Raw genomic sequence first — 15,329 nt, forward strand, 5'->3', positions numbered from 1 at the left:
TTCTGATTCTAGCTAGCACTAAGAAACAAGCACCTGTTCCATGTCTGTCATTCTGATTCTAGCTAGCACTAAGAAACAAGCACCTGTGCCATGTCCGACATTCTGATTCTAGCTAGCACTAAGAAACAAGCACCTATTCCATGTCTGACATTCTGATTCTAGCTAGCACTAAGAAACAAGCACCTGTTCCATGTCTGTCATTCTGATTCTAGCTAGCACTAAGAAACAAACACCTGTTCCATGTCTGACATTTTGATTCTAGCTAGCACTTAGAAACAACACCTATTCCATGTCTGACATTCTGATTCTAGCTAGCACTTAGAAACAAACACCTGTTCCATGCCTGACATTCTGATTCTAGCTAGCACTAAGAAACAAGCACCTATTCCATGTCTGACATTCTGATTCTAGCTAGCACTAAGAAACAAGCACCTGTTCCATGTCCGACATTCTGATTCTAGCTAGCACTAATTATATAAGAGACAAGCACCTATTCCATGTCTGACATTTTGATTCTAGCTAGCACTAAGAAACAAGCACCTGTTCCATGTCTGACATTCTGATTCTAGCTAGCACTAATTATATAAGAGACAAGCACCTGTTCCATGTCTGACATTTTGATTCTAGCTAGCACTAAGAAACAAGCACCTGTTCCATGTCCGACATTCTGATTCTAGCTAGCACTAATTATATAAGAGACAAGCACCTGTTCCATGTCTGACATTTTGATTCTAGCTAGCACTAATTATATAAGAGACAAGCACCTGTTCTATGTCTGACATTTTGATTCTAGCTAGCACTAATTATATAAGAGACAAACACCTGTTCCATGTCTGTCATTCTGATTCTAGCTAGCACTAAGAAACAAACACCTATTCCATGTCTGACATTCTGATTCTAGCTAGCACTAAGAAACAAACACCTGTTCCATGTCTGACATTTTGATTCTAGCTAGCACTAAGAAACAAACACCTGTTCCATGTCTGTCATTCTGATTCTAGCTAGCACTAAGAAACAAGCACCTGTTCCATGTCTGTCATTCTGATTCTAGCTAGCACTAAGAAACAAACACCTATTCCATGTCTGACATTTTGATTCTAGCTAGCACTTAGAAACAAGCACCTATTCCATGTCTGACATTTTGATTCTAGCTAGCACTAAGAAACAAACACCTATTCCATGTCTGTCATTCTGATTCTAGCTAGCACTTAGAAACAAGCACCTGTTCCATGTCTGACATTCTGATTCTAGCTAGCACTAAGAAACAAACACCTATTCCATGTCTGTCATTCTGATTCTAGCTAGCACTAAGAAACAAACACCTATTCCATGTCTGTCATTTTGATTCTAGCTAGCACTAAGAAACAAACACCTGTTCCATGTCTGACATTCTGATTCTAGCTAGCACTAAGAAACAAACACCTGTTCCATGTCTGTCATTTTGATTCTAGCTAGCACTTAGAAACAAGCACCTATTCCATGTCTGACATTTTGATTCTAGCTAGCACTTAGAAACAAGCACCTGTTCCATGTCTGACATTCTGATTCTAGCTAGCACTAAGAAACAAACACCTGTTCCATGTCTGACATTTTGATTCTAGCTAGCACTAAGAAACAAGCACCTGTTCCATGTCTGACATTCTGATTCTAGCTAGCACTAAGAAACAAGCACCTATTCCATGTCTGACATTCTGATTCTAGCTAGCACTAAGAAACAAACACCTATTCCATGTCTGACATTTTGATTCTAGCTAGCACTAAGAAACAAACACCTGTTCCATGTCTGTCATTCTGATTCTAGCTAGCACTTAGAAACAAGCACCTGTTCCATGTCTGACATTTTGATTCTAGCTAGCACTTAGAAACAAACACCTGTTCCATGTCTGACATTCTGATTCTAGCTAGCACTAAGAAACAAGCACCTGTTCCATGTCCGACATTCTGATTCTAGCTAGCACTAATTATATAAGAGACAAGCACCTATTCCATGTCTGACATTTTGATTCTAGCTAGAACTAAGAAACAAACACCTGTTCCATGTCTGTCATTCTGATTCTAGCTAGCACTTAGAAACAAGCACCTGTTCCATGTCTGACATTTTGATTCTAGCTAGCACTAAGAAACAAGCACCTATTCCATGTCTGACATTCTGATTCTAGCTAGCACTTAGAAACAAACACCTGTTCCATGTCTGACATTCTGATTCTAGCTAGCACTAAGAAACAAGCACCTGTTCCATGTCTGACATTCTGATTCTAGCTAGCACTTAGAAACAAGCACCTGTTCCATGTCTGACATTCTGATTCTAGCTAGCACTAAGAAACAAGCACCTGTTCCATGTCTGACATTCTGATTCTAGCTAGCACTTAGAAACAAGCACCTGTTCCATGTCTGACATTTTGATTCTAGCTAGCACTAAGAAACAAGCACCTATTCCATGTCTGACATTCTGATTCTAGCTAGCACTAAGAAACAAACACCTGTTCCATGCCTGACATTCTGATTCTAGCTAGCACTTAGAAACAAACACCTATTCCATGTCTGACATTTTGATTCTAGCTAGAACTAAGAAACAAACACCTGTTCCATGTCTGTCATTCTGATTCTAGCTAGCACTTAGAAACAAGCACCTGTTCCATGTCTGACATTTTGATTCTAGCTAGAACTAAGAAACAAGCACCTGTTCCATGTCCGACATTCTGATTCTTATAGCTAGCACTATGAAGCAATGCTTAGCCATGCTGCAGTTTTCCCTATATAATCATCAAAATTTTTCCAACAAAAGGGGGACGCCTATGGCACACCACTGGTTTTACTGTCATTCTAAAGATAAGATGCGATTTTTCTGGTTGGCGAAACTTATTCATGTTTTATTGTTTATAATAAATCAGTGGCGTAGCTTGCATGTATGCTCAGATGCTCAAGCATCCACATCATTTCGGAATTTTTTTAATTTTTTTTTTAATAAATATATGATTGCATGTGTTCACAGCAGATACAAACGGTGGTATCCGAATGTTACAAGGGTGAGGATTTGAAAATATCGTCTAATCATTTACGAAGCAGTATGCGTGGTCTAGGATCATTTAGTGTATGTAAACAAGATGGATAAATCGCAAAAAAAGTGTTCTCTACTTTTTCGTGAAAAGTCTACGTCGTAGCTTGTCGTCGGCTGCGACAAGCATAGAGGTTGGTTATAACAAATCTGCATGTTTAGTCTGAAATTGAGCTAGTTGACAATCATAAACCATCATATCCTGATTACATTTCCTGTGACGCGAAAGACAACGTGATAAAAAACTGTATTTGTATAATGGAGTGTTATCATTTCTTTGCTAATAAATTCCTTCTCCATCTAGACTGAGTTACAAATATTTCAATTTTATTTTCAAGAAAAGAGTACCTATGTCCCAGCATTACACTTATTTTATTTATCGAAGATACACAATATCTGGAGAGAAATAACAGCTTCAGAACAAATGCAATTGGATTTCAGTTATGATTTATATTTCCAATGGGTTCAAAATGAATGATCAGGACTTATTTTCGCAATTGTCAAAGACATTGCTGATGATACAAGTTTCACAAAAAGATGGCAGGAATTGTATACATGACAGTGCTAACAAGACCAGACGGACACAGGCCGCCCGGTATTTCCATGTCCATGCACTGCAACGCTTTAAGACAATTAATAAAAAAAAAACCATTGTGAGGCTTATAATATTCCGAGAAAGGGGATCACTTCGGTTCCTATATTCCGAAGTTCCATGAACAGAGGTGCCGCTATACTTGTTATATTTATGTGATGTCAAGTGTGAAACTTTAACATTGAATATTTTTGAATTGAATGAAGGTACTTTCGAGAAAACAATAAAATTCTGATGGAAAATGAATACATATTGGTTGGTATTTTGAAATTAAACAAAAAACTAACTAGTGTCGGATTCTAGGGGAAAACTCATGCATGAATAGAAAAATGTCCAAAAAAATATAATTTTCTGCATAATATGGTCCCAAAATTTTTTTTCGCCTCGCTCCGTTCGGCGTCAATTTCGCATCCACATCGTTTCAACCCTGGCTACGCCACTGTAAATATAGCAATTTCTGTATTTATACCCAAAATCTTCTACATCTTATATTGAGAGTTCTTTAAACAACGTGACACCCGTTCCTTTCCAGTGCTATTACTCCTGTTTCCGTATTCTTTCCACACTATTAAGTTTTTTGTTATATACTTTTCGTTAACTTTGTAAGACCTCTTTCTAATGTACCACGAGAGAATGGGGAGGGAAACATGCCCTAATAGTACCGTATTTAGTTTCATGTCTCGTGCAGCATACATATTGCGGATATAGGTAAATAATCGTCCCGTGGATAACGTCGTGTCAAGTATTTACAAGTTCAAAAGGTTTCCCTTTAGTCACCCTCATCGACCCTAGTATAATACAAATTAAATCCCAAATTCCAATGCCCCCGCGATGCACATATTTTAGAGGACAATAATTAAAAAAAAAAAAAATATGTTCTAAAAATTTTTTTATAAATATTTATTTTAGAAATTGATCATGTGCATACTTGAAAACAAATAATTGTGTATCTTTAATTGTGTGTACAGTGTAACTGCATAATGCAGGTAAATCGAGATAAATTCCAAAGCATTGAAATTGAAAATTAAGCAGTTTAGAAAGTCTGTTTTGAATTATTATTTGGTGATAATACCAAACTTTTATTGCTGCTAAGTCTGTCTCATATATCTTGACTCACATCTAGAAATTAAATTTATGATTTCAGCTATCCAATTGTGAACTTTCCATATCTATGGTGCATATTCCAACAGCGTCTGAACATATGAAGTATATATCTCCCATGCAGTTGATCGATATTTCAGGGCATTTATCATAGGCGGACCCAGCGGGCTGGGGGCCCGACCCCCCCCCCCCCTTTTCGTGGGAAAAATTTGGTTGATTATATAGGGAATCACTGAAGCATGACTGGAGTGCGCCCCCCTTTTAGGTCAGTTTTTTTAATTGGGCCTAGTGAAACTAGTATTGAGCAACCGTCGATAAACTTTATAAAGAAAAAATATAAGGACACGTTACAAAACATGGTCGATGTTACAGATGGTCAGACAACCTATGATTTGATATAAGATTATAATCTCTTTATTTTGCCGGCCTGGCTGCAAATCTCCAAGCGCAGATGCAGTGTGTTCGAAATCTATGAATTTAATATGGAGTTTGTACTCACATGACCAACAGGACGGTTGTGGAGCAGAATCTGTTTACCCTTCCTGAGCATCTGAGTGGTTTTTTTTTTTTTTGTGGCGTTCGTGTTGATCAGTCTTGAGTTTTGTATATTGTTTTATTTAGACTGTTTCGTTTTTGTCTTTCGATCGTTTTTCGTTTTTGGTCATGACATTGTCAGTTCATTTTCGATTTATGAGTTTGACTATACCTTTAGTATCGTCCGCCTATCTATTTCTCTATTGTATATTTGAATTTTACTATATCTCCTATACAGATGGCGTTCTTTATTGCTATCACCGGTATTAATTGACAAGAATGCCGCGAATTTTAGCTTGTTAGGATCGATCTCATATATATTTATTCAGAATGGTTTATAAACATATATCCATCTTAATTATATGCACGTCTTTCCAGTGGTATTAAGAGACAAATGTTCTGATTCATTTTTAATAAAATGCAAGTTCACTTAAACCATAGCCCAGAACTATGCGGAAATTGATTCTGTTATGTGTGTTATTAAGGCAGAGCATTATATATATAAGACTACGTACCAAAGCGGTTTATTAAGTAAATACGCATTACATTGAGTAAAACTGATTTGTTTACTTGTACGTAGGTATAAGTTTATAAACCCTTTAATATGTAATAATGATATATTCTAACTGATAAATATAATAATAACATATTCTTACTATTTAATGATTGGCGTGTTTTACAATACCAAATGAAAAGTCATCTTCAAAATTATTTTTGTGACATTTAAAGCTATCGTAAATTATTGTTTATAACTTTATATTTTAAAATTTCTAAGGAACTTTATATGACAATTCTGAGACTTCTAATACTATGGGACAATTGTACCAGTACATACGTTTTATACAGAGTTTTGGATAAGTGCTCGTGTTTGATTGAGTACAAGTATTTCAATTATAACAAAGTGATCTATTCCATTTAATAAAGTATCTAAACGACATGACATTTGAGAGATAATACTGGAATGCTCCTTACAACCATTCAGATTGCATTGACTTCAGCGGTATTTGATGGTATGCCATGTAAAAATTGATAAATGACCATTATGATTTTTTTTCAAAGATGACAGGAAAACGTTAACAACTTAAGACAGCAACCTAATACCGCTCAATGAAAACTAGAGGTCTTTAGTGATCGAGTACAAATGTTTTCTACTTAATATGTTTGAAAAATACTCAATTAAATATAAAACCAAAAATGTTCCATCGAGTAGAAACACGAATTTAACTCCGTCTATCGATTTGTCCTTGATATGGGTCTTGTTTCTCTGTCTTTAGGTATATGTGTTATATATATCTATAATACTAAAATTACGAGGTCCAATTTGTCAGCCGTCATCACGTAAAAACGACGAATCAAAGAATTCAACTTTATATATAACTAATATAGTACAAAGGTGTAGATTAAAAATTACACCACTCCAGGCCCTTTTGTTTTCCACGTAATTAATATTGCCAATAATTAAGAAGTTCCGGGTCGAGTCCGATACCGATACCAATAGTATATTCACCTGTTACCGATTACCTTATCTGTACGTTCCGCATCTGACAGGCGCACCACCAAACGGTGTATTCAGGATTAATATGCTATATAGTATTAGACGGGTCATAATCACAGGGTTGACACTACTTAATTGTCAAATTATTACCTATTGTAGTATTTTAATCAGTTAAACTTTCTAAGATAACAATACGAATCTATAATACTAAAATTACGAGGTCCAATTTGTCAGCCGTCATCACGTAAAAACGACGAATAAAAAAATTCAACTTTATATATAACTAATATAGTACAAAGGTGTAGATTAAAAATTACACCACTCCAGGCCCTTTTGTTTCCCACGTAATTAATATTGTCAATAATTAAGAAGTTCCGGGTCGAGTCCGATACCGATACCAATAGTATATTCACCTGTTACCGATTACCTTATCTGTACGTTCCGCATCTGACAGGAGCATCACCAAACGGTGTATTCAGGATTAATATGCTATATAGTATTACACGGGTCATAATCACAGGGTTGACACTACTTAATTGCAGTCAAATTGTTACCTATTGTTGTATTTTAATCAGTTAGACTTTCTAAGATAACAATACGAATACTAAAAATCTGGACTAAAAGAAGGCGTATAGGTACAGTTTTCAATTTGTTAGCGGGCATGACGTAAAACAGCGAATCTAAGAATTCAATATTTATAACTAATATAGGACAATGCTGTTGATTAAAAAATACTCCATTCCAGGACCTTTTGTTTTCCAAAAAAATATTATTATCAATAATTGATAAGTTCCAGTTCGACGGGTTCAAACAGAAAGATTTGAAAGCAGAGAAAACTGTGTATCTTATAATCAGCATGACTTTATCAGATGACAATACTAATACTAAAATAAGGCTTGCACATAGTTATATACTTTAATTCAGTCACGGACCCGCGATATACGGTTGTGTTCTAGTATATTTTAAAAATGCATCTATAAAAATGGCTGACACAAACTTACTGATAATTTTGACAGTATTCAATTTTTTATATTTTCAGCTAATAGAAAAAATAAACGAAAATAGCGCATGCATATATTATAAAGAATTTAACGCTATATTTTATATTATAGAATTGAGATTGAACAAAGAGCAAACAATTGAGAATGAACAAAGAGCATAAAACACCCCAAGGCCACTAATTATGACATCAAATTATGCATTTTGATTTAAACGACATGGGTTTTGTTTTGTTTTTTTTTACATAAAAAATGGCAATACAATTGAAACGATTGAGTCTAGCATGCCAGACCTTACTGTTTCATAAACATGTTGATTTTGAGGAATTTTTCCGTTAAGTTAAATTGACAAAACAATTACGCACAATGATTATCTTTTGAAAATTTTCTGACTTGTTAAAACAAGTTTTTTCAATAACCTGAGAAAAAAGATCAAAACAATTAGAATCGTTGTTTTTTTAAAATATAGATACTTAACATAGGTCACCCTGATAAAAGATTAATTGTAAGGTACACTCTTACGTTCAATTTACAAAACTATTTCTTATTCTAATTCAAAAAAATTGTAACATAAGCCAACCCCTTTGTTGTTTAAACCCCCTAATTTATCACTACGTCTTTATAACCGTTATTGCTGAGTCGACAATATGATTTGTTGACATGCACACATCATCAAAAAGCTACAATCGTACTTCATTGAACTTTAAGCACCCTATCGAACCACTCCATGGTGGTCGACCTCTTGTAGAAATGGTTATTCTCCATATTTAACCAATAAAATGTCAATGAGTATTTCGATTCATAAATTTCCAAGTGTCAATATGAGCGTATTACTTTAATTTAACATATATTCAATCACTATTTAAGTAGGGACAGTTCAACAGGTTCAATGGTCACTACAACTTACACTTCTGATTGTCATGGTCAAACCAATGTGTATTTTATAAATATGTGGACAAAGGGAAAACTAAATGTTTGATTTCTCCGAAAGAAAGAAAAGTAAATCTCTTTGGAACAAATAACGACTTCATTATGTCCATGAAAACAAACAATTTAAGTTAAATATAAAATAAGAATTTTTGATATGATTGCCAACGAGACAAATCTGCCAGAGACAAATTTAACCCATAGAAGTAAACCACTCATATATGTCACCGTACGGACATAGAGTTTGTAGCTGAGCTGAATCTTTTTGATTAGTATGATATCTGTGATAATTCCGATCAAGTGTTTTTCTATTAATTTTATTAAAGGAACTAAACACTTATATAACAGAAAGTTAAGCTTTGTGCCCCTAAAACTGAAATAGATATATTTCTTATAACTATACATAAACGAAGATAGAAAACATTAAGTGTTTCCAATGAAAATCACTCGATTTTGTAGATCTTGACTTGAGTTATCGATCAACACCGAGATAAGTAATACATCCCATTTATTTAAAACGCCAATAATATGCCCTAACAAAATACTGAAATAATTTCATCTGGTTAAAGCCTTTTATAACTGACTATATATATTATATGGATATTTTCTCATTGTGGAAGGCCGTCTTCTTTTATTTGTTTATCTTGATTTTTTTACATAAGTTGTCTCCCTGCCTTTTATTTGCCAAGATGCTTTTGAAGCTTTTTTTTAATTTCATCCTACTTGCACCCTCCCCCTAAAATCTAATGGTAGCTCCCTAACCGTAGACGAAATCTATTGTTTACATGCTGACTCAACTAGACGAGTATAGATTATAATGGTTTAAAGGACAATGTTTGTAGAAGAAGAAAAAATAAGTGAATCAAATGATGGCATCTTCCATATAGTTGCAATATGTACAGAAGATTTTTTCCTTGATTCTATCTTGTTCTTCTTGGGTTGTTTTAAAAAAAAAAATTGTAGGGGTTTGGTTGTGTGTAGAAAGTGTCTACGCACTTGTTAAACTTAAAAGACAGCGATTGACTTAAATATTTAAAGATAGATTGAATTTGCAAAAGACTATTCCACTGTTGTTTTGCACAAATGCCCCATTATATATTTTATGTGACATGTTTAAGATTTAACACACACAAGAGAGTGCATTAACATTCATTATGTCCTTGAAAAAAGCTGACAAAATCCTAGTATTTGTAAACGTGCCAATCTTTATCAACTTCAAAGAGGTTTTTACTGGGTTTTTCTTATATTGATAATATAAATATATATATACATTTTGCAATGGATTTCGATTTTTTATTTTATATTGATAGTTCAATTTTATGTCAAAATAATAGTTGCCATTGAATGTGTCTATCAATGATTATCTGTTGTGATTGACTAAGTTATGGTATATACGTTTTTATACTTATCATTAGACTGAGGTATGTAAGTCAACAGGTCTTTAAATCTGTGTTTTCCCAAGTCATGCCCCACGTATTTAGGACTGATATCTATCCTAAGTTCCTCTTCTCCCAAAACTAAAGGAAAAGAACAAAGAATAAGTTTATGCATCTGAAGTGCATTTCTGGTTTTACAAATTCTTTAGGAAGACTTGAAATCGAATATTTGAAAGCCAGGGATGTATAAGAACCGAAACAGATGAAGAGCTATATTACAAAAAAGGAAATATAATAGCCCTAGGTAAACTTTGCCTTTAGGGAGTTGAAACTCTATTTTACCAACAAATTATAAATATATAAACGGCTCTGTGATATATAGAGCTTGTAACATACATGGTAAAGACGCTTGTTCAACGTTAAGCCCTTATTGTTCGCTTTTTAATAATTTTGAATAAAAACGTTTAAAATCATCTTCCCTTTTAATTCTGAATTTTCAGGTGTAAAACAGTACCTATTCTAACAATCGCTTTTCGATAGCTAATCAGATTTACAAACTATTCCTCAAAGAAGTTTTAATAGATATAGGAAGATGTGGTGTGAGTGCCAATGAGACAACTCTCCATACAAATAACAATTTAAAAAGTAAACCATTATAGGTTAAAGTACGGCCTTCAACACGGAGCCTTAGCTCACACCGAACAACAAGCTATAAAGGGCCCCAAAATTACTAGTGTAAAACCATTCAAACGGGAAAACCAACGGTCTAATCTATATAAACAAAACGAGAAACGAGAAACACGTATATATTACATAAACAAACGACAACTACTGTACATCAGATTCCTGACTTAGGACAGGTGCAAACATTTGCAGCGGGATTAAACGTTTTAATGGATCCAAACCTTCTCCCTTTTTCTGAAACAATAGCATAACATCACAACAAAGAAAAACATACGATAAAATATCAATTGGCAGACTTAACTCAATAAAAAAAGTCTTCTTATAATCTATTCATTTTGATAAACGAAAACGCAATATCGAAATGATAAATACCAAACTGCCTTTTCTTTTCTTTACATAATTATACCTTTCAAATTCAACTTTATGAATAATTTAAATGATTTTTAATCTAAAAATCTGATGTGAAAGTGACAATCAGTTAAGACATTTCCTAATCAAATCAATACTGCTACATTGTACCCGGTCTGATTAATGAGAGTTGTGTTTACACTAAAATGTCAAGATTAAGATCCAAAAATGTAAAACACAAAATTTATCACCATACCTTTATCTTATTAAAATCAAAATAAGTTTGGGGAAAACAATCTTAAAAATATCTTTTGTATTCCTATTAAATAATTTCAAACTTATTAACGAGGGAAGTAAATTCCAAGACGTAACACCCAATGAAGTCCAAAATTACTGGCAGAACGGACACATCGGACCTTTTATAGCTGACTATGCGGTATGGGCTTTGCTCATTGTTGAAGGCCGTACAGTGACCTATAATTGTTAATGTATGTGTCATGTTGGTCTCTTGTGGGCAGTTGTCTCATTGGCAATCATACCACATCTTCTTTTTTTACATAAAGAAGATCAAAATTACTGGCAAAGCGGACACATAATTAAGTCAAAAATTACTGGCCAAACGGACACATTATGAAGTCAAAAATTATTTACAAAACGGACACATAATAAGTAAAAAAATACTGACAAAAAGGACACATAATGAAGTCCAACATTACTGTCAAAACAGACACATAATGACGTCTCACATAATAAGTAAAAAAAAAAAATACCGACAAAAAGGATACATAATGAAGTCCAACATTACTGTCAAAACGGACACATACTGAGGTAAAAAAATACTGGCAAAACGGACATAAAATGAAGTCCAAAATTACTCGCAAAACGGACACATAATGAAGTCTAGAATTTCTGACAAAATGGGCACATAATAAAGTAAAAAATTACTGGCAAAACGGACACATAATGAAGGCCTAAATTACTGGCAAAACGGACACATAAAGAAGTCTAAAATTTCTCGCAAAACGGACACATAATGAAGTCTAAAATTACTGGCAAAACGATCACATAATGAAGTCTAAAATTACTGGCTAAATGGGCACATAATGAAGTCAAAAATTACTGTCAAAACGGACACATAACGAAGTCTAAAATTACTGACAAAATGGGCAAATGAAGTCTAAAATTACTGAAATAACGAACACATAATGAAGTCCAAAATGAAGTTGAAAATTGCAGTCAAAATTGTTGGCAAAATAATCACAAAATTAAGTCCAAAATTACTGACAAAACAGACACGTGAAGTCTAAAATTACTAGAAATATGGACACATAAGGCTGTCCAAATGAAGTTCTAAATTACTAAAAATGGACACTATGAAGTCAAAAATTACTAGCAAAACAAAAATGAGATTCAAAATTAAATGCAAAGCGGACACTTATCTAGTGAAGTTCAAAATTATTGGCAAAATGAACACAAAACGAATCGCAAAATTACTGACAAAATGAACACACAATGAAGTTCAAATTTACTGGCAAAGGGCAAATTGAAAGTCCAAAATTATTGGCAAAAAACACAAAATGAAGTCCAAAATTCCTTGCAAAACAGACACATAACGTCAAAAGTTACTTGAAATACTTTAATCATATACAAGATCTTATTTTTGCTAATTACTTTATTTAGCGAACATATACTACGTATGGCAGTGAGACATCTGTTATGTCTGAAAACATGAGTCTGATACTAAACACACGTGGGAGTGACTGGAAACCACAGAGCGTGATTTTTATTATAAAATCACATTGTCTCCACCAGGACTCGTACCCGGGAGGGAATATATGTGTTCAAAGTCAGCGATTTAAACAACTAATTGTATGAAGTACTTCACTAGCTTAATGACTACAATGCTCACGACTGGCGAAGTATCTACTACTTAAAGGAAGCACTCCACAGTGTCAATGGCTCATTGTTCGCGACTGGCTAGGTATATTTTACTCAAAGGAAGTACTCCCCAGTCTCAATTGCTCAGGACTGAATAAGTATCTATTACTAAAAGGAAGCACTCACCAGTCTCAATGGCTTCATTGTTCACGGCTGGCTAAGTATCTACTACTCAAAGGAAGCACTCCCTTGTCTCAATGGCTTCATTGCTCACGGCTGGCTAAGTATCAATTACTCAAATTAAGCACTCACCAGTCTCAATGGCTTCATTGCTCACGGCTGGCTAAGTATCTACTACTCAAAGGAAGCACTCCCCAGTCTCAATGGCTTCATAGCTCACGGCTGGCTAAGTATCGACTACTCAAAGGAAGCACTCACCAGTCTCAATGGCTTCATTGCTCACGGCTGGCTAAGTATCGACTACTAAAAGGAAGCACTCACCAGTCTCAATGGCTTCATAGCTCACGGCTGGCTAAGTATCGACTACTCAAAGGAAGCACTCACCAGTCTCAATGGCTTCATTGCTCACGGCTGGCTAAGTATCTACTACTCAAAGGAAGCACTCACCAGTCTCAATGGCTTCATTGCTCACGGCTGGCTAAGTATCGACTACTCAAAGGAAGCACTCACCAGTCTCAATGGCTTCATTTCTAACGGCTGGCTAATATCAATTACTCAAAGGAAGCACTCACCAGTCTCAATGGCTTCATTTCTCACGGCTGGCTAAGTATCTACTACTCAAAGAAAGCACTCCTAAATTATCTCAATGGCTTTATCGCTCATGGCTGGCTAAGTATCTACTACTCAAAGGAAGCACTCCCCAGTCTCAATGGCTTCATTGCTCACGGCTGGCTTAGTATCTACTACTCGACGGGAGCACTCCCCAGTCTCAATGGCTTCATAGCTCACGGCTGGTTAAGTAACTACTAATCAAAGGAAGCACTCACCAGTCTCCATTGTTCATTTCTCACGGCTGGCCAAGTATCAATTACTCAAAGGAAGCACTCACCAGTCTCAATGGCTTCATTGTTCACGGCTGGCTAAGTATCTACTACTCAAAGGAAGCACTCCTCAGTCTCAATGGCTTCATAGCTCACGGCTGGCTAAGTAACTACTACTAGTACTCAAAGGAAGCACTCACCATTCTCCATGGCTTCATTGCTCACGGCTGGCTAAGTATCTACTACTGAAAGGAAGCACTCCCCAGTCTCAATGGCTTCATAGCTCACGGCTGGCTAAGTATATACTACTCAAAGGAAGCACTCCCCAGTCTCAATGGCTTCATTGCTCACGGCTGGCTTAGTATCTACTACTCGACGGGAGCACTCCCCAGTCTCAATGGCTTCATAGCTCACGGCTGGTTAAGTAACTACTAATCAAAGGAAGCACTCACCAGTCTCCATTGTTCATTTCTCACGGCTGGCCAAGTATCAATTACTCAAAGGAAGCACTCACCAGTCTCAATGGCTTCATTGTTCACGGCTGGCTAAGTATCTACTACTCAAAGGAAGCACTCCTCAGTCTCAATGGCTTCATAGCTCACGGCTGGCTAAGTATCTACTACTCAAAGGAAGCACTCCCCAGTCTCAATGGCTTCATTGCTCACGGCTGGCTTAGTATCTACTACTCGACGGGAGCACTCCCCAGTCTCAATGGCTTCATAGCTCACGGCTGGTTAAGTAACTACTAATCAAAGGAAGCACTCACCAGTCTCCATTGTTCATTTCTCACGGCTGGCCAAGTATCAATTACTCAAAGGAAGCACTCACCAGTCTCAATGGCTTCATTGTTCACGGCTGGCTAAGTATCTACTACTCAAAGGAAGCACTCCTCAGTCTCAATGGCTTCATAGCTCTCGGCTGGCTAAGTAACTACTACTAGTACTCAAAGGAAGCACTCACCAGTCTCAATGGCTTCATAGCTCACGGCTGGCTAAGTAACTACTACTAGTACTCAAAGGAAGCACTCACCATTCTCAATGGCTTCATAGCTCTCGGCTGGCTAAGTAACTACTACTAGTACTCAAAGGAAGCACTCCTCAGTCTCAATGGCTTCATAGCTCTCGGCTGGCTAAGTAACTACTACTAGTACTCAAAGGAAGCACTCCTCAGTCTCAATGGCTTCATAGCTCTCGGCTGGCTAAGTAACTACTACTAGTACTCAAAGGAAGCACTCACCATTCTCCATGGCTTCATTGCTCACGGCTGGCTAAGTATCTACTACTGAAAGGAAGCACTCCCCAGTCTCAATGGCTTCATAGCTCACGGCTGGCTAAGTATAT

The 15,329-nt window shown here is 35.8% G+C and overlaps 1 protein-coding gene across 1 annotated transcript in view; it reads right to left on the reverse strand.

Moving 5' to 3' along the window:
- LOC139529745 (uncharacterized protein DDB_G0284459-like) overlaps positions 1–4,274 on the reverse strand; it is a 58,778-nt gene extending 54,504 nt beyond the window's left edge. Inside the window, exon 1 of the mRNA XM_071325618.1 lies at positions 4,117–4,274. The gene's annotated coding sequence lies outside the window, so the exon portion shown is untranslated. The remainder of the gene's footprint in view (positions 1–4,116) is intronic.
- Between the last annotated feature and the right edge of the window lie 11,055 nt (positions 4,275–15,329).

This window comes from Mytilus edulis, chromosome 7 (genome assembly GCF_963676685.1).
Source record: "Mytilus edulis chromosome 7, xbMytEdul2.2, whole genome shotgun sequence".
NCBI classification, from domain to species: Eukaryota; Metazoa; Mollusca; class Bivalvia; order Mytilida; family Mytilidae; genus Mytilus; species Mytilus edulis.